Source organism: Mus musculus, chromosome 4 (genome assembly GCF_000001635.26).
Source record: "Mus musculus strain C57BL/6J chromosome 4, GRCm38.p6 C57BL/6J".
Lineage (NCBI taxonomy): Eukaryota > Metazoa > Chordata > Mammalia > Rodentia > Muridae > Mus > Mus musculus.
In genome coordinates this window covers 33,833,250-33,854,198 of record NC_000070.6, presented here as the reverse complement: position 1 = coordinate 33,854,198, position 20,949 = coordinate 33,833,250, and the positions used below count along the sequence as shown (strand labels likewise).

General features: G+C 40.6%; 1 long non-coding RNA gene across 1 annotated transcript in view; it reads right to left on the bottom strand.

Annotated features, from left to right (window-relative positions):
• Window positions 1-15,119: 15,119 nt before the first annotated feature.
• Gm33059 overlaps window positions 15,120-20,949 on the bottom strand; it is a 58,100-nt gene continuing 52,270 nt past the window's right edge. Inside the window, exon 4 of the long non-coding RNA XR_390459.1 lies at window positions 15,120-15,805. This is a non-coding gene — a long non-coding RNA (predicted gene, 33059). The remainder of the gene's footprint in view (window positions 15,806-20,949) is intronic.

Below are 20,949 nucleotides of genomic sequence, written 5' to 3'. Positions count from 1 at the left end.
GGGAGGCATCAGAGGAAGGTAGATGGGGAAAACTTGGAGGAGAGCAAAAAGGATTGGAGACAAACTGGGTTTACACAGAGCAAAAATAAAGTCACAAGATCCAAGGGGTTTTCTGACCAAGAGACTGCCTTACTGGAACAGCAAGAGGCATCAGCCTTTCTGTGGGACAAATGTTGAGCATGCTTAGAGTGGCTGAGAAACAGGTACACACGCGCACATGGGCAGCTACCAGGAAATTACATCCATGTTTTGTGGCTTGGCTGGAAGCAGCCTGGGTGGTTTGGATACACAGTCATATTGTTTTTGCAGGTGGAACTGACCTGTCAGGCTGAGGCTAAGTCATTTATGGCTAGGGCTTACTGCCTGGTACAACCTGACTCAATTCCTCATAACCTGAGGCTAGTACCCAACATTATGTACTGGAAATTATGATTGTCATGGCCTTTTAAAACATATGTATGAATGCATGTATGAATGAGTGCTTTGGTACATAGTACATGATTTTTGTACTATGTAATAATCATTGCTTTTGTATGGTTCCTCCTCCTTCTTCCTGAAATATAGGAAAATTATCTAAAACAAAAAACCTGAAACTAAAAAAGAAATGTGGAACTTTAGACTGGTCGGTTACAGCCCTTGCATGTTACCAGTGCACAGGTTAGTTCTGAGTCTCTTTTGGGTAGAATGCTTAAGCCGGAAGTTTTCAAATCTTAATTTTAGAAACAGAAAGCTATCACAGAATTTACAAAACCAGCCAAAATTTAAAATATTTAACACTTTAAGTGGTTTGGATTGATAAAAATATCTCTGGTAATACACAGTAAATAGCTATTAGACTGTTGTCATGGTTTTATGACACATACAAAACTGTCTATGATGTATACCATGATAGATACATGTATTCAGATCTTTATGTTATTTTGATCAGACTTATTCACTGTAAATGATAATGATGACTGTCTGTGTTGTATAGAGCCTTTCCTGTGCTTATGATCAGATAACTGATTTCCAAACACTGAAGAAGGCAGCGAACACCAGCTGTACTTGGTGAGGTTGTTCAGAAAAGCATTCTAAGCATATAAAAACCATTTTTATCTTAGTAGCAGATATCAGTTGTTTTGCTGGCATTTAAATTCTATCTTGATATAATGCCCAACACATAAAACAGTACACAAAGTCACAATTCAGAAAATGTCAAAACGTATAATGCCTTATCTCAGCTGGCTATGGCATCTGTTAGAAATCAAAATACCTTTCGGCAAGTTGGCCGTAAATCTCTAATATAAATTCACACAGTGCACATTCAGTGTTAGTTTCCATCCTTAGTAATTTATTGTATTGTAATTGTACTGGGCAGCCACTATTATGGACCAGCGTTGCCATATACTCAACCAGTGATATTAGACAATAACCTTTAAATAGAGAAATCTTAAATTCACTGATCTCTTAGATAAGCAAAGTGATTTAAATAAACGTTTTTATCTAAAAGAATGAAGGGATTAGAAAGTACACTCTAATTTGCCCGTTAGATTGTTACTCCTGAATACGTAGTTAATTCCTTCAAAGGAAGAGCAGTGCACAATTCCTTGACTTTCTTACATGAATATGGATTTCTTTTTTGATAGTGTAAACCTTTTGGCTGGCATGTAGCCACACAGAGGAAAGTGCTCAAACTATGGATCTAATCTGTGTGGATGTTGCCAACCAAAGGCACGGGTGTCATAGCACCCCAGCCTGTGTGGAGGATGCTAAGCAGCATCTGAGAAAAAAACAGCACTACTGCCCTGAGACTTTGGGAGAGCTTAAGTTTAAAAGTGGTAGACTAGTTATATAAGAGGGAGAAGTTCCCACCAGGCATGGTGGCTCACGCCTTTAATCCCAGCACTCGGGAGGCAGAGGCAGGCAGATTTCTGAGTTTGAGGCCAGCCTGGTCTACAAAGTGAGTTCCAGGACAGCCAGGACTATACAGAGAAACCCTGTCTCGAAAAAACAAAAAACAAAAAATAAAAAAATAGAGGGAGAAGTTCGTGGCAGCATGGTATGGCCCAGGTGTTACTGCCTGCTTTTAGCAAAATTTACAGTGATGTTGGTAACACAGAGCAACAGGATGGGCAACACATTTGGAAAATATTATAGTTTGAACCCAGTTCACAACCAAACCCAAACAAACAAACAAACAAACAAACAAACAAAACTCCCAAAGCCAGGAGGCTATCACAGTTTTTAGTATTGAGAAGATGTCCTCAAATGTTGATAAATATATAAAGAAAGAGTGAGTACAATGCAGCCAGCACAGACTCTGGTCACCACTGAAGTGCAAGGTGGTGTTACTATAAACAGTTGGGTCAATGCAACCGCTCTTGCTCAGTGGAACTAAGTAAGCTCTCTCAAGGCTTGTGTTCTTTGTCTTTTAGGAAGAAAACACTGCACAACTGTGATTCTCATGTGGGCAACCTATGTGTGATGTAGAAGAAAGGGCAGCCAGGGGATGTTTCATTTGAGGGCAAGGGGTTGGGGAGAAAGACTGGACGCCTGCTCTTGGTATGAGTAATTCCAGTACTTGTCCTTGCTCAGAAGATGAGTCTTTGGGATCCTGACATGTTCTGGCCTGAATATAGTGGGTAAATTGACCAATTTAGGAGATACTAGCCATTTCAGGAGGAAGGCATAATGTCACCATCTACTCAGTTTGGGGTGGAAGTCTGAGCTGCCATGACCAACATCAGCATCTACTCACTGTGCCCCAGCATCTGAGCCCACTCACTGAAGCTTGGCATCCATTGTTGGGCCTGCCACCTTTATCCCAAGGATAACAACCACCCTTACTTTCTGCACTATAGACTCTTTTGCTTTCCTTTAATCGATAACTCATAGCATAGCCCAGGTTGACCTGGAATCCTCAGTAATCAGTCTGTTTCAGCTTCCCAAGTACTGGGACTAAAGGCACTAAACCACATAACTCGCTCTAAATAGTTCTTCTAAATTGCACATGAGCTTAAAGATGATTTGATGAAGGAATTGTGGCCTTCTCATTGTATCTGTTACCTCCACATTAGAATATGGTGTTTAATATAACCACTCACAGACATTTTCATTATAAAATTGTACATTTGCCTTTGTAAATTCCAATTAGTCTGTAGGATAATTCTAACTAGTTTGTGTTTACAAAATGAATTATGTTAAGAGATACTAACATATGTCCTAGAAAAATTATCAGAGAAGGTTTATCTGTAGCATACATTTCTCCACCTTTAATGTTTTTTTTTAAGTTATCCCCTCTTCCTCTGAATAGTTTCTAACTCTAAGCCCACAGTGGTTCTAGAAAGAAAAAGAGAACTGGGTAGGACAGATACCCTGGGAGAATTGTATTACTGACCTCCTGACAGCATGGAGATGCCAGCATCCTCTGCATTCGCCTGTACAGTAACCTTTATTTGGAAACCATTTTAAGTGTTGACTAGCTGGAGAACTCCTTTTCTACGTGTGACAATGAACTCCAAGAGCAAGTCATTTACAAATTTGTAATAACTTTACTGTTAAAATTACTTATTAGTTTTTCAAGAATGTCAACATCTGATGAGAACAGCAATAAGAACAGAGCAGAGACGGGCTTAGAAATACTGTCTCGGTAGTTTGAAAGAAGCCATAATAACGAGGCGAGATTCTGGTTCTGGCAGTCTACGTGAGCTATGCAATTACTCAGTGAATATCTGTCTCTTCAACACACCGTGTCAATTCCTGGGTTGTTTTATTGTCCCATGAGGCACATTACTGGATCTCAAGGGTAGAAAAAAGCTAGAAGGATATTAAGCCAGAATATGAAGGATGAACACTCACCATGTGTTCAGCAGCCTGGAAATTATTGTTTAATATTAATTTATAGATGATTGCTGAGCCAAAGGACATAATATCCATTATGGAAATGTTCAGTCATGGACGCTGTGCCCCAACACTTATTAATTCCAAGCTGAATATCAAATGCCATGCATCTCAAAGTGAATGTGTTCAAATGGACAAGAACTTGGTCTTAAAGAGCAGGAGCAACGCATTGCTAGCATGTTAGGTTCTGCAAAGGAAAAAGTCCTGTTTCATGAAATAATTAAAGACAAGAAAATAAAGGAAGGTGGGACCAACATTCATATACAGTGCAGAGAAAAAGAGAGTGTGTCTCCAAAGCTGCGGCATAACTGCATGCCGAGCACAGCTAGCTAGACTTCTCGATGCTTTCAAGCGTTCTGCAAGAGAGGTGGGTTTCTCTGTGATGTTTCCAAGGCACTAGATGAATTTGTCTGATTCTCTGGTTCATCTGTTCACCTTAGCCCTTCCGAAGCACATCTCTGACTGGGGCATCCTTTTGGGTGAAGCACTGGGTTTTATAAAGTCAATCAAACAACCTTTTATAAATAGTATCCCACAGAGCAAAGAAATTGTTTCTACTTCACATGTGTTCAGGTGGCTCTGCAAGAGTGCTTATCACATTAAAATGTCTTTGTTCTTTCAAAGACCTGTACAGTGTGCACGTGGCTTGTGTGAGCAACGCTATTTGTTCCAATTTCCCAGAGCATGGTTTATCTTCCTTTAGCACGGTGTTTGGTGCAGAGGAGAAGTCCTTAAATGTTGATAAATACCTGAGGAAAGAATAGCAACAGCATAGATTCAGGGTCAGCACTCAAGTGCAGATGGGGAGATTAGAAAGAGTGGGGTTGCTATAGTCATTTCCTGCACAGTTGTTCTAAGTAAGCTGCCCAAGGCCTGCGTTCTTTGCCTTTCAGAAAACAAAACAAAACACTCCACAACTGTGAATCTCATGGGGGCAACCTATGTGTAGAAAATATGTGACCTAGAAGAAATGCCTGCCCTTTCGTTTGAGGGCAAGGAGTTGGTGAGCAGCCATAGTGAGCTTTGGGACTTATTTCTCATATTTTCTAGGAAGAATTGACTAAGATAGGAGATACTAGCCATTTCAGGAAGAAGGCATGATATCAACATCTACTCAGTTGGGGATGGAAGTTTGAGCATGACGTCAGCATAAGCAAACCTCAGCAACCACTCACTGTGCTCAGGCATCTGAGCACACTCACTGGAGCCTCAGCATCCACTCACTGTGCTCAGGCATCTGAGCACACTCACTGGAGCCTCAGCATCCACTTACTGTGCTCAGGCATCTGAGCACACTCACTGGAGCCTGGGAATTACTGCTGAGCCTGTCATCCTTCAGTCAGTGATACTTTGGGTGATCTACAGTATAAAGGATGCAAATACCCGCCCTGTTTGTATTGTGCCGGTCACTCAGCTCCACTCAGTGGAGCTGTTTGGTCTCCAAATCTTGAATGTGATTATGATCCAGCCACCACTTTGTGGAGACTAGGCCCCTTCCAAATACTGCCAGGAGGACAGGAGAGAACTAAAAATGCCCTTGAATCCTCAAAAATAAATGATATCCATGAATCAAAAGCCCAGGTATTATATTTTTTAAAACTGCATGGCACAAAGAGATACCTACTGGCCAGGAGCTAATTTTCTATAAAATATGAAATCTCTCATGTGATTTTTTTTTTAAAAGTACACTAGAAGAGAAGCAGATGAAATGGAAATAAATCAATGAACAGACAGTAAAGACAGTGTTGATGACAGAGACAGTGAACAGAGAATGTCTGGCCACTGCAGGGAAAGGTTTGTCTGAGGAAGAGAGAAGAGATCGTTCATGCTGGACACCTTGGAAAAGAGAGCTGGAAAAACTTCCTTAATTAATAGAAAAAGATGAAAATACATCTCTCTCACAGCACCCAGAAAGTCGATTTCAAATGGATCAGGAACCACAATGTAAAAGACAGGGCTTTTAAACCTTTGGAGAACATGGAGGGTAAATTTTTCAGGCTCATGGCTTTGGTGTGTGGAAACCTCACCACTCCTGCTTATGAGAAGGCAGAAAAGTGTGAAAGTCCCAGTGCCATAAAGACCAGGAGGGCAGGCCAAGCTTTGGAAAAATTGGCTCCCTTCATTTTTCTTCCCTAGATAAGCTATTTTCTGCAGATGACATGGAAGACAGATCTTTAGGATGTTAACCCACCACCATTGACTGATGCTTTCTGAAGGAGGCATAGTTTAATGATCCAATTCCGGGATTCTTCGTGTTGCAGGCAGGTCTGTATGCTTACCACACAAGTATCACAATACCTGCCCATACACCTCACCTCTGAATCAGTGCATGCAACAAAGGACTAGTATTCAAGCGTACGAAGAGCTTCCATGAATGTATAGAAAACTGAAGCTTTAAACATAGTAAAATGGGCAAAACTCCTTATGGAAGGGGCATACAGAACACCAGGGCACTATAGGAAAAGGTACACATCCTCACTAAGGATCCAAAAAATCTAAATAATAAACCATACCTCCATCTCGTTTCTCAGCTGTCAGACTGGCTGAAAAAGGATTAGCTCTTCTCCTTGAAATGTTGTATGTGACTGGGTCACTTGCAATGCTTGTACACATTTGGAATAATAGTAACTGCAGAGATGACTTAGAAAGTATATTGACATTCTAGAGGACACAAGTTCAGCTCCTAGCAACCAGGTCAGGCGACTCACAGCCTTCTGTAATTGCAGCTCCTCTGGCCTCCGTGACCACCTGTACTTAGGTATACACATAGACACAAACACACACACATACACACACACACTTACTTAAAAATAATATAAGTAAAATTTAAAAAGTCTTGTTCACAGTGTTAACGGAAATATGTACCCCTCTTCTATAGTTTAACATAACTAATCTTTTTATTGGAATTTTCCTACAATTTTAAGTTGGATTTTTAAAAATTTTACCACTTTTCCTTCTCATATTTTAAATAAGAAAATAGAGTTTTTACTCTTGCATATTGGACAAGTTCAATATGCGGCTATGTAGCTATTACCTAAAGACAAGAATTTCTGTTTTCAAATTAATATTCATCTTTATATGTAGAAGCTTAACATCTCTGCTTACAAACAACATTATATTTATTTTAAATTTCTCATCTTGAACATTCCATTGATTTTAGGAAATACTTCAAAGGTTAGATTATTTTTAATAATTGAGTAAATCTATTAAAAATTTATAATTAGTTTTAATACTTGATAAGTTTATTTTCCAACAAATGACACTTTTAATCTTTCTGTTTTCAAAAATTAAATCAGTGGGTATGATGAAAGATGCTGAAAATATAAACTAATTTATTAGGTATACTATAAACACAGTAATTTAAATTTGTAAGGCATTCACTTTTAAACTGTTATTAAGCAAGTAAAATCTTGTAGGCCAGTATCTAAAATCATATTCTTGTATGATATTCCCCAATGTGTGATTCCTGGGTAAGGAAAAAAAAAGCTATTGCAGAGTTCTAACAAACTATAATGTTTTAATTATTCTTATTTGGGATTTTGAGACTGTTTATAGAAAAATTCATTTGCATTTCCATTAAAAAAACTCTTTAACTAGTATACAATTTTCAATATGTTAAAAGGAATAGAATGTTATTCAATCTGCCATTTTTGGTTCATATGTGGGTTTTTTTTCCATTTTTGGGACATGCATGATTTGCAATGTGTTATCATTGTTGTGCTTTAATTTTTCTGTTTTTATTAGGAAATGATTACTGTCTTCTCCCTTTTCTTACCGGACAGGGAATTCTGTTCCAGTGTTAGAGCATTGTATCTCTCTCAGAAGTGCTGAGAACTGTCATGCTGCACACACACACTTCATACAGATGCACCCCACATCTGAGCGCACCAGGGTGTTCTGTAAGTGAGGCTATTACCAAATGCAGAATCAATTCTCCTTAAAAAGACGGAGATACAGGGTGCAAAAGAGAAAGAGTACCTACTGTATGGAAATTAAAACAGCCGCTGCAAAGCTCAACAATGAAATGGCTCAAATTACACTCCCAGGCAGAAATACCACAAATGGCTCCTGGCTCACAAAGAAAATCAATCCAAGAAGATGTGCTGATTTACATAGCTGATGTGGCTGAAAGATTGGCCTGGGGAGAGCATTGCTCTCGGCACACAAAAAGGCAGGTGAAGAATTAGATCTGAATTAAGAGCCGCCTAATGGACAATGAGCTTTTTCTGAGTGAGGGAGATACAAAAGGGACACGGATCTGAAGCAAGGATGGGCCAGCCATCTGCCTGTGTCCCAGCCTGAGAGCTTCTCCAAGAAACCTGTAGCGGAAATGTAATTTAAGAAGCTTTCTTGAGGTCTGTAATGGGCACCTAGAGGTGATCATAAACTTGCAAATGAAGTCTGTCACTTAGCTCTGTCTTTTCGCAGTCTTCAGGCTAGGTGTTATGCAACTTCCATTCCTCCAGATCAAAAAAAAAAAAAAAAAAAAAAAAAAAAAAAAAGGCATGCTTTGATGTACCTTTTATTCATTGCACTGGCTTTTTAAACTGCCTGAACTGTGGAAGTCCATGGCAATATGTTACCTGTTCATTACAGCTCTTGTCTCCTCACTGTTGCTGAAGACTACAGGAAGTAGCCTAGAAACTGAAATGTGCACTGTTGTTCAAGATACACGGGCAGCTTGTCTAGAGCAAATACCCGGGAGACTTGTACTCCAGGTTCCCGGGAATGGTATATGGCTGCCTCTAATTCAGATTTCAAAGGTCCACATCCATCCATGTGTTTCTAGTGATCCCGAAGCTTCTAATGGTGTTTGTCCCAGTCTTTAACATCACTGTCATTTCCTGTTTTCTTCCTAAGAGCACCAGACCCAGTCTTTCTCTCTCTCTCTCTCTCTCTCTCTCTCTCTCTCTCTCTCTCTCTCTCCTTTTTCTGTCTCTGTCTCTCTTACACACACACACACACACACACACACACACACACACACACACTGTGCTTAGTCGATCACAATCCATAGTTCTTTACCTCATGGTAGTGTCTTGGAGCAAAAATTAAGAAGTACCCCCCCCCACACACACACACACACACCCTTTCCAAGTGCGGCTGACATTTTATACCCAAGGGCCGTCTCCTTATAGACAGCTCTACTTTTTCCAATTTGGATTGAAGTCCTCAGATCTGCCTTATGCCTCAGTAAATTGTTCAGTTTCTCTATTACTTTCTCCATGTCTCAATTGTCAAATGGGCATCATTAACTATGGGATATATTGGCCTCACCACTACTGACATGAAAGCCAAATGTAACTTTTGTTGCAGAAGCTGTCTTGTCCATTGCAGGATGCATTGCCTCCTTAGCCTCCACTTTTGGCATGTTAGTTGTATGCCTCCCCTTCCCAGTATTACACCTCCAAAGTGTCTTCAAACTTGTCACAATTCCTGAGAATGGCAGCATCAATTAATCACCTCTCATTGAGGAACACTGCTGCTTCATTTTGAAGAATGTGAGGTTCTAAGACACTTGACTTGAAATTGCATGCTCTAGTCTTCCCTACCTATAGATGTGTAGCTCTGTTATGTGCACATTACACATGCTGAAGCACAGAGACACTAATTACTTTCCTGGAGGTAGCAGCACACAGAGGCTGCATTCCAAGTGTGGACTTTTTTCTTGTGTTCATGCACTTGGATAAGATCATAGTGCCAGCCTTATGGAGCTGACATGAGCATTCAGTGACTTGGTGACCACAGAGCCAACTGCCATTGTCACCATTGATGTAATCAGGAGCACAGCTTGTTCTTTTTTGCCAGGCAAGACTTTAAACACTGGATTTCAGAGCCAACAACTTCTCTGTGTCAGGGGTAGCATCTCTAATGGACTCCTTTTAATATCTGATAATTGCTATTCAGATGAATCCCCCAGCAATGTAATATGTAAAAGTTCAGAAGAAAATGACTCAATCTGGAGCTAACTGTCCCTGAGTACATGGTAACTACCTAGTGATTTTGGCAATACCTGACAGAGCCTGACCTTCACCAGAGGTTGTATGGTTCCTGAGTCGTGGTTATGCCTAGGGAACAGAATTTAAGAAGCCTTCCAGGTGCTTGTAAGAAGCCGTCAAGGTTTTGAACCACTTACTATCAGTTTTCAATACTAATCTACTAGTCCTTGTGGTTTTAATAGTGGATTCTTCAAATTAAGTTGTATTTTATTTTTATGTCATCAGGATGTAAGTAATCAAAATTTTACTATGATAATGATGATCACACGATGATGAAAAGTAAACAGAGGGGAGGGGAGGGGAGGGAGAGGAGAGGAGAGGGTTACATATCACCAGTACAGTCTTAAAGCTGAATTATGGCCAGAACCAAGATCGGTCCTATGGTCAGTGAGTCAAGATCTTGTTCCCCTTCTTCCATGGTAAACATCTTTCTTAATCTCTCTAAATCACATCCGCCCTCATCTCCTCACGCTCAGGAGCACATGCACGTGGCTTCACGAGTGGCATCTCATCTGAAGGCCTTGCCTCTACCACTGTTCTGGTTTGGGCCATTTGAAGATTCTGACCTCTTAATCAAAAGATCAATGTAGGGCTAGACCTAAGCTTTGTGAGCCTGTTAGTGGAATGAGTAGAAGCAGCAGCGAAATGTTGCTCAGATTATCTAGAGACAATCAGACTACAACAACTGAGCTCCCTTCTGTGTCTTCCTCCGAAATCAGATTCCTAATAAGATCGGTCAGCACTGCAAAGCTACACAAGCGGAAAGCATCCAGTGACTGGGAAAATGAAGAGTGCACAATTGGACGCCTCTGTGCAGTCAGAACGACTCCTGCTCATCGTTTTTCCTTTCAGATCCGGACTCTTTTCTCGGCGGAGTGACCCATGGCTCCTGCCATGAGAAGTAATTCTCACAATCCCGCTCCGTGGTTGACATGACAAGACAAATGAAAATATCTCCGGAACAAAAAGAAAATGAAGGAGAAGCTGCCCACTACAACATTTGATTTTTGTGAGATCCTGGTGCAATTTTCAAAAGTAATTTTACGTTTTGATACACAGAATGTGCCGTGACAATGGCTTAGTCACCACATTTGAGAATTAGACACGCCTTCAATAGGCCACTCGGTGCTCCCACTTGCCCATGTCTCGGAAGCAAAACAACTGGCTTTTACACGGGTAGGATTCGACAGGACCTTAAACATCTCCGAAGAAAGTCATTTGCCATTTTCCTTTGCAACCTCTTTATTTGAGAAAGTGGAATTAGGGGATTATTAATTTGATCCCAGGTATCAGAGCTTGTAAGTATCATAATATGTTATCATCCTGTTGAAAAACTCAGAAGTAATTCCCTTAGTACATTCTTTCTAATCTCAGTCAAATCTAAAATTAATCATCTATAATTATAAAACCTAATTTAATTAAAACTAGCTCTTCACCATCTGGTCTTATTTGTATAAATTAAAAATATACCATTTCATAAGAAATTCCTCTATTTAACCAATTATGTTAAGCATAATTATTATGTAATTAATCTTAGTTCAAATTACATTTGTTGTCACTTGACAGAAAAGTAATTTATGTGATAAAAAACCAGTTGACCAACTAATTACTCTGCCAACTGGGGTGTTTTATCTCAATGTTTCAACATTTTTTTAAAAAAAATGTATCTTAGAGATAAATATCGTTTACAAATAAGAGACTAGCTATTATAAGTACAAAATAAACATAAGAGGTAACATTTGGGCTGAATCATTATGCTCTGTGGCTTCGAGACCTTTGGATAAATTAGTGAGCACATAATTTAATAAATTAGTGGTGGAAACAGACAGACGTTATAAACTGAATACATTAAATAATGAAAATTCAGAAGGAAACAGGACCTGGGAAAGTGTGTGTGCATTGCTCAGAGGCATTCTGCAATGTGTTCTAGCTCCCATTTTTTTGGATCTGATAAAAACTAAAGAAAAGATATCTCCTGATCCTAAAAAACAAGAAAAAAAAATGCCTTTTGAGATAATCCTTATTTCTACACATTGTCTTTCAAAGACCTACAAAACAATCAATGGTGAGATTCTAAAAAGTTGAGAGTGTATGTTATTCACCTGAAATCCTACCATTTGGGAGTCTGATCAATAAAAGAGTGGCGAACTTCTTAATAAGAAGAAGCAATTTTGAAGACAAAGCCATCTTGCTTAAGTTGTAGCTGGCAATAAAAATAGGAAGGCAAGGTAACAAAAGAAACAAAATAGGTTTGCACTCTGGTGCCTCCCAGGCCAGGAAGGCTGACTAAGGCTCAAGAGAGAAGGAGAGAATGAGGTGTGTGTCCAAATCTACAATGTGTTAGGTAGGACAAAGGAAAGAGCCAGAGATCTAGCCAGCATCTCAGGTTTTCTTTCTGCTTTGTTTATTTTATGCTACAAGCTGGTCTAAGGACAGCACTCAAAACTTAACTGTTCAAAAGTTTTGATCGTCCTCATTAAGGTCAGACACGGGTGGCAAAGTTTTGTAACTTCAGTTTCAGTTTAAAATATTTTTATTAAAATTTTTAAAAATTGCATAGTGTTTTGATCATACTCACCCCATCTCTAACTCCTAGATCCACACACCCCTTTTCTACTCACCCAACCATGTGTCCTTTAAAAAAAGGAATCAAGTCTCATTTGTGCTTGGTTGCATGGTCATCTGCTAGAGAAGGATTGACCTGTGGAGAGCTCCATCATTCCCCAGCAGGTACCAATTATCAATAGCTCCTCAACTAGAGGGGGAGTTCATGCCGCCTGCCTGCCCCCTGCATGATGGGATATTTTATCTGACTTGAGCTTGCACAAGTACCGTGTATGCTGTCATAATCACTGAGTCTGTGCGTAACGGCCAGTTGCCTGCAGAAGACAGCTTTGCTATAGCCAACCTCCACCTTTTCCGGCTCCTCCAGTCTTCTCATTCCCTCTTTCTAGATGAGCATCTAGAGATCTCTGAGTCCTGGAAGAAAAGAGTAAGTATGACACACATCCCAGTTACGGCTAAGCATTCTGCAGTCTCAGTCTGCATCTTGACCAGTTGTGGGTCTCTGTGTTGATCGTTATCTACAGCAAGAACAAGCTTCCTGGATGGTTTTAAGCAGTGGTTCTCCACCTTCCTAATGTTATGTCCCTTTAATACAGCTCCTCATGTTGTGGTGACCCCCCCCCCCAGCCAGAAAATTATTTTTGTTGCTACTTCATAAGTGTAATTTCACTTCTGTTGCGAATTGTAATGTAAATAGCCCTGCTTTCTGATGGCCTTAGGTGACCCCCTATGAAAGGTCATTCGACACCCCCAAAGGGGCTGCGACCCACAGGTTGAGAATCACTGGATTTAAGTCATAAATTATCTAAGATTAGAGTATTATGTCAATGTTCCACCTTCTGAACTGGATAACTATGCTTGCAAGTGAATGCTTTGAACTCAGGAAACCCACACTTGCACTTATATGATGCACAGTTTTAGAAAACAAACAAACAAAACAAAATTTTCACTCCCAAATTGTTCAGGATGAAAATACGAAAGACAAATGGACCTACAAGTGGCCGACATAGGGGCGGAGTTCCTTGCACTGTTTGTAAAGATTTCTGCATAAAGCCTGCAGCAAATAAAGACAGTAACTTAGAAAGTCTCTGCACCTGGAAATCTAAGAGTTGGGATCCTTACAGTGGGCTAAATCACAGGAGATTTTAGCAGTTAGAGCACCTTATTTCCTCATGCCCACTCCTGGCTGGGCTCCACAGCCGTGTACAGAGGGTTCTCTAAGATGTCTCCTGAAACAGAGCTGCCTCGATGAAGGTGTGAGGTAAGAGGGAACCTGATATAAAGAACATGACAGCTGATGCTTTGTCTCTAGTGGGAGAGAAAATGATGTTCGGGTTTTTGTTTTCTCTGTACATGTGTCTCCGCAGTGAGGCGCAGACCCCCGCTCTTCCCCTGACTTGCGTGAAAACCAGATGGCACCTCTCAGATGGAATACCCGTGACTACAAAGGTGGTACATGGGTCAGTGCCAAGATGATCGCTTACACGGCATCTGCAGATGGTGATCTACCACATCCCGAGGCAAGAATAATGAGAACAGCATCCACTTCATCATCATCTGAATATCCAAACAAACACCAGGGGAAGTTAATGAAAGCAGCACCCGGGCGCATCCCGGGGGAGGAAGGCTTACCTGCGTCTAAGAACTGCTGAGGGTCATACACAAAATACAACGTTTAGCCATTAATTGAGAACTAAGAGTGGTTGATTTTTAAAAAGCGACTGGGAAACTATAAAGCACAATACAAAAAGGAGGAATTACTTCTGTATATGAACTTAGAAATGAAAGCCAGCATGCTTCCCAGACATTGCGACGGTGGGCTAGAATCTCTGGGCGGGATAGAATCTCTAAAATTAATAATGGAAGGCTTTTATGAGGACAACCAGGGCGGATTTCCTGTACTTTCAGAAACTGAAATGACCCTTTCCATAATTTATACTACCAGTAAGAAGGGTAAACAGAAAGTTTGATTAAACGAAGCTCAATTATTACAGCTGTTATTTCTGCTTCTGAACTGCAGTGTGCTCTGTTAACTAGGTGGCTGCTAGGTTCATAATAAGTGACATAATCACGCTCTAACTTTCCTGAAGTGACACATTTAAATGCAGGATAGGAAGCAGCTGGGTCTGACCTACAGCAGTACAGTGGAGAGCCTTTCCCATTAGCAAAGTGTAGTTAGAAGAGAGTACAGTCCTTAAACGGACAGTTTCATAGTTGTAAAATTAGATGAATGGGATGCTACAAAGATGGCTCAGCAGTTTGGAATACTGGCTACTCTTTCATAAGACCAAAGTTCAGATCCCAGCACCCATGTTGAACAGGTCACAACTGCCCTTGAGGACAGCTCCAGGACATGAATGTCTTCTTCTAGCTACCAAGGGTACCCCTACACCTCTCTCTCTCTCTCTCTCTCTCTCTCTCTCTCTCTCTCTCTCTCTCTCTCTCTCACACACACACACACACACACACACATACACACATACACAAATAAATATAAATAAATATAAATTAAATCTAATAAAACCCGTATAGACAACTAGCTCAACCAAAGCAAGTCACAAGTTTGCTAGAGGTTCCTTTAAATTCAACATTTTAATTTCTCTTTCATTGATTTTTCCTTTAGTCCTCTGTATGTAACTCATTGACATATCTTTGTAGAACATTCTAAATCAGCATTTTAATTTCTTTAGCTTAGCGATCCATTAACTTCTTTATTTGTTCTTCTTACTCAGCAAACATTGGGTCTCCGCTCTGTGCCAGGCCAGAAAAAAATGGTATCAAAGATACAGGATTATTATTAGTTGGGATTGTTTAGTTCTAGCGGGAGGAACACTAATCAAGTCATCAAATACTTAGTGGCAACGTGTGTCAAGGGGCAGGACAAAGGAGCAGGTGGTAACAAGTTTTTGAGTAATCTCATTGAGACATTCCATTCAAAATTCATCAAATGTTGTATGTTAAAAGTGAGCCTGTCTTTGGCAGACTAAGTTCACACCTAGTTTTTACAAGTTGCTGAGAATCCTGCTTTCCACTGGCTTTGTTCTTCCATTTATGAGTTACGAGGAACAAGCCTGGACTTACAGGGCTGGAAGCACGGCTGGAATCTAGCAGGAAATCTCCTGGCAAGCACTATGAGTCATCTACCTCCCCAACTCACGCATCAGATGTAGAAATAGCCATCTTCACAGAGCTATGAGGCTAAATAAATGAAGTGCGTTCTGGGCTATGAGAAGCAATACGATACCATAAGAGCTTCTGTAGTACTCAGAGCGGGTTGGATCCCTTTCCATTGCCAGTACCTGGTCTGATTAAGATGATTCAGCAGTCTTTAATACTCAAACAATACTCATACCCACATTCTCCTGAAAAAAAAAAAAAGAATTAAAATGCCAATTTTATGTAGAATAAACAAAGACTAGTAGAGCAGGTGTACTAACTTTCTTAGACTATTCCCTACCTACAACTATTTTTTTTTATCCTGGCTAGTGGTGAATAAATATGGTGCTTAGTAACAGGGAAGTAGCTCAAATACTGTAGCACAAATATCAAGGTATGTGTTCCACTAAACCAGCCTTTAACAAAGGTGCTTACTGTATGTCAATGTCAACAACAACCAGGGAGAACCTTTTGTTTGGGACATCTTACACTCGTTCTCGCGACCGGCCAGGAAGAACGCAACAAACCGGAATCTTCTGCGGCAAAAGCTTTATTGCTTACATCTTTAGGAGCCAGAGCGCAAGAGAGCAAGAGAGCAAGAGCTTTATTGCTTACATCTTCAGGAGCAAGAGAGCAAGAGCAAGAGAGAGCATGGCGAAACCCCGTCCCTTTTTCAGGAGAATTATCCTCCGCCTAGGACGTGTCACTCCCTGATTGGCTGCAGCCCATCGGCCGAGTTGTCATCACGGGGAAGGAAGAGCACATGGAGTGGAGAACTACCCTTGGCACATGCGCAGATTATTTGTTTACCACTTAGAACACAGGATGTCAGCGCCATCTTGCAACGGCGAATGTGAGGGCGGCTCCCCACAGGGACACAAACTACTCAAATGCAGACAGCTGCCCAGTAACAACTTTGGAATGTGGAGGTTTAAAGGTTGTCCCATTTATCTATTGCTAGAACATAATTCAAGCTCAAACCATTGATCCAGATGGACCTAACCACACAGATTCTTCATGGGCTCTTCTGTGCCTCTGTTTACTCGAGATCAGAAGATTCACAAAGTTGTCTTTGGGAGACAAACCCATTTATCACATCATAGAACTTCATCTTATCCTGCTATAGCCACCACAATGGTACTTTAGAATTGAGCCAGAATAACTGAGATGAACAAATGTCCCTTTCATTTGATTGTCCTATCAAAAAGCCAAGATGTTCCTAAATTTGCAATGAGGGACGTTTAGTGGGTACTTCTAATTCACACGTTTCCATCAGAAACTCCAGTGTGGGTGTCTATCCAGTCTACTATAGAACAAGGTTTTCTATTCTGCTGTTTATGAAGACAAGAGATATTTTGTGCCCTCCCTTGGCTTTCCATTGTACCTTCCCCACAGGACCCAGAGTTTCTTAGATACATTCCCTAAAGGACTATATCTTCTTATGAAACAAGAGTGACCATTGGCACAGCAGGAATAGGGTCCCACTGCAAGCTTTTTCCTTCCTGATGGTCAATCTATGTTCACGGGTACATACACAGAGGCCCTATAAATTTTAAAGACCTTTTTATTAATTAATTAATTTTTTTACATTCCATATTTTATTCCCCACCCCCATCCACCCTCCAACTGTTCCACGTCCCATACCTCCTCCCCAACTCCCTGTCTCCACATGGATACCCACCTGACCTCTAAACTCCCTGGGGCCTCCATTCTCTTGAGGATTAGGTGCATCACCTCTGAATGAACACAGACCCGGAAGTCCTCTACTGTATGGTTAGGGGCCTCATATCAGCTAGTGTATGCTGCCTGTTTGGTGGTCCAGTGTTTCAGAGATCTCAGGGGTCCAGATTAATGGAGACTGCTGGTCCTCTTTCAGGGTTGCCCTTCTCCTCAGCTTCTTTCAGCCTTCCCTAATTGAACTACATCAGGGGTCAGCTGCTTATGTCTATGGCTCATGCTCCAAGATCAAGAATTGATAAATGGGACCTCATGAAACTAGAAAGCTTCTGTAAGGCAAAGGACATACATAGTCAATTAGACAAATTGGCAACCTACTGATTAGGAAAAAATTTTCACTAACCCCACATCTGATAGAGGGCTAATATCCAAAATATATAAAGAATTCAAGAAGTTAATCACCAAAAAACAAAACAACCGAATCAAAAAATGGGATGTAGCACTAAACAGAATTCACAACTGAGGAATCTCAAATGACTGAGAAGCACCTAAAGAAATGTTCAAAGTCCTTGGTGACCAGAGAAATGCAAATCAAAACGATCCTGAGATTCCATCTTACACCAATCAGAATGGCTAAGATCAAAACCTCAGGTGACAACACATGTTGGAGAGGATGTGGAGAAAGAGGAAGACTCCTCCATTGCTGGTGGGACTGCAAACTGGTACAACCACTCTGGAAATCAATCTGGAAGTTCCTCAGAAAACTGGAAATAGATCTATGTGAAGACCCAGCTATACCACTCTTGGGAATACACCCAAAAGATGCCCTACCATGGCATGTGGGGCATGTGTTCCACTACGTTCATTACCGCCTTATTTGTGATGGCCAGAAGCTGGAAACAACCTAGATGTCCCACGACAGAAGAATGGATACAGAAAATGTGGTTCATTTGCACAATGGAATACCACTCAGCTATTAAAAATGAGGACATCCTGAGTTTTGCAGGCAAATGGATGGAGCTAGAAAATATCATTCTGAGTGAGGTAACTCAGACCCAGGACATGCATGGTATGTATGCACTAATAAGTGGATATTAGCCAAAAAAAAAAGTACAGAATACCCAAGATACAGCCCACAGAACTCAAAAAGGTCACCAAGCTGAAGTGCCCAAGTGAGGACACCTCAGTCCCACTTGGGAGAGAGAAGAAAGCAATCACAAGTGGGGAGGGACCTGAGAGGGAAAGTGGATGGGGGGAGTGACAGAGGGGGGAGAGAAGAACTTGATCTGGTATTGGGTGTGGGAAAGACATTTTATTCTGTCTCTTCATCCTCACTGTTTATCAGTCTGCCTGTCTATTTCAGACACTAGATAAGTAGTTGTTGGCTGAGTTAAAGTGGTATTTCTTCATAAATTAGAACTTACTATTTAGTATGTCAATATCAGCTCTCATGCATTTTGGGGAGAGGCTGGAGTCAGGGAGAACAGGATGAACACTGTTATGGAAAAACACAGAGTTGGTGACAATGATAGTCGGTGCAAAGGCAGAATTCATTTGACAATTTTGGGAGAAATCCAAGACGATCAGTCATTTTGAGCCTGGCAACCTGATAGGGAAGGTAGCGTAAGACTAACAGAAGAGTCAAGGAATGCAAGATGAGAACACAATGTGATGGGAAGAGAATTATTTGTCAGACGGTTAAGCTTCAGGGGTCAGTGGGATACCAGGTGAGGCATTCTAGCAGGCCTGTGTAGAAGTGGAGTATGGGCCTGTCTTCTCTAAAGCATCTGCACTATAGAGATTATATGATGGCTTCATGATAGAAAATAGAGAGAAGAGACATGGTGGTCTTGGGGCAAAAGGAGGTCCAGGGGCAGAAAAGGATTAATTGAGAGATAGGAGGAGAAACCACAGAACCCAAAGGAGGCAGCCATGCCCAGGAGAGGCTAGACACCCAACAGGAATGCAAGAGAAACAGTTACCAAGCTGCTAGGCCTCTGCACAGCAGTCTCCAGAGGTAACATGCCAGAGTGGGAGAATCAAACCTTCAGGGCCAAGGACTTCAGGTCACAGAGAAGCTCTGAGAAGCCAGGCCAGGCTACCCCAGAGTCAGTACCACTATTCAGAAATGCTGCTACCTCATCCCTCTTAGCATTTCCTGACAAAAGCTTCCTCTTGCAATCCCTTTAAATTTTGCTCTTTTCCATTGTTCCCAGAGAACTGCCAGGTTGGACACTTCTTTTCTTGTGACACTGTGCACTTATGTTCTTCTTCCCCAGCCTTGTGACCAAGGCTGTCTGCATCTTCATTTCATTCCTTCCAATCTCCTATCTGCTCTCTCCTTTTCCCCTAGACTTCTTCCCATGAAAACCTGCTTAGCTCTTGGGGTCAGATTCTACTTAGAACTACACATCAGTATAGGTCTCGGCGTGGTTTGGATGCTAAAAGTTATCCTTGAACCTATATAGTTTAGCCGAAAAGCTCTAGAAAAGTAATGATAACTACTTTTTATAAAGTAGTTTTCTTTTTTATAAAGAAAGAGCTTTCTAGCCATCTCATTTTCTTTCTGGGCTTTCCAGGGCAAGTGCAATGTACATATGTACCAAGGTTTAGCTAAGTGCATGAATAGGGATGAATTAACGGCAAACTTCGGGACATTGCCTGTTTTAGCTCTCTGAATTTAACTTTTTAAAAAGTTATTTGTTGGCAAATAATAACTCATCACAATATGATTGAATTTTATATAATGTATTCATTCTTTAATAAAGAATAATCAATGAACATATCATTTCAGCAATAGAGAATATCAGTGAGTATTGAACTTGGTACTGCAGTTTTGCATCCTTAACTGTGGCAGACTGGGTCAACCTTTGACAACTGAAGTAATTACCACTTTAAACTTTCTCTCCCTTAAAGAAAGAAGTTCTTGAATTTTATTTTTTTTTAATAATTTGGTTTACTTCTCTTTTATAAGCACTCATTAGTTTTCTTCAGATTTTGGTAGTTTTAGGCCAAGACCAATTAGTAGACATGCCATCAATATGTTTTAGATAGGAAATGCAAAAATAATTCAAATAAAGAAGAGTTGGGTGTAAGTTCACATTTTTTAGGTAACATTTCTCTCTAGGAAAAAATTCACAAACCCACCCTCTGCCTACTTTAAATTTACAGTTAACTGTTGTAAGTGTTGATATTATAATGTTTTAACTTGTAAAGAGTTTTTTTTTTAAAATAAATTGTCCTTACTCATGAATTCTTGGAAATAGAGGGGAAGATTGTTTTGTTTTGTTTTTTTTTTCAGTTAGTGGTATAATTAATTCCAAGCTAATTGTGGCAACAAGATTTTCTGAAGGGTAACTTGTGAAGTGGTGGTCATTAGTTCATGGCTCATGTTTAGCATAAGCTTATGAATTTGCAATAAACCTGGTGAAACATGTTAGGGGACAAAGCTTTATTATCTCTATTCACTGGGAAAAAAAAAAAAAAACTCTGGAAGATGCTTGCCAACAAGCCAGATGTCACCATCAGTCGACAATTATGTTCCACAGCTTGGCACCTGGGGCCCACAGTCAACATCCAAGGAGGAGGAGAAAGAGAAAGTAGAACATTCTGACAGACTTCAGACTAAAAGATTCCACATGGTTCACGGTAGAACCGCAGTTCCCTGTGAGGA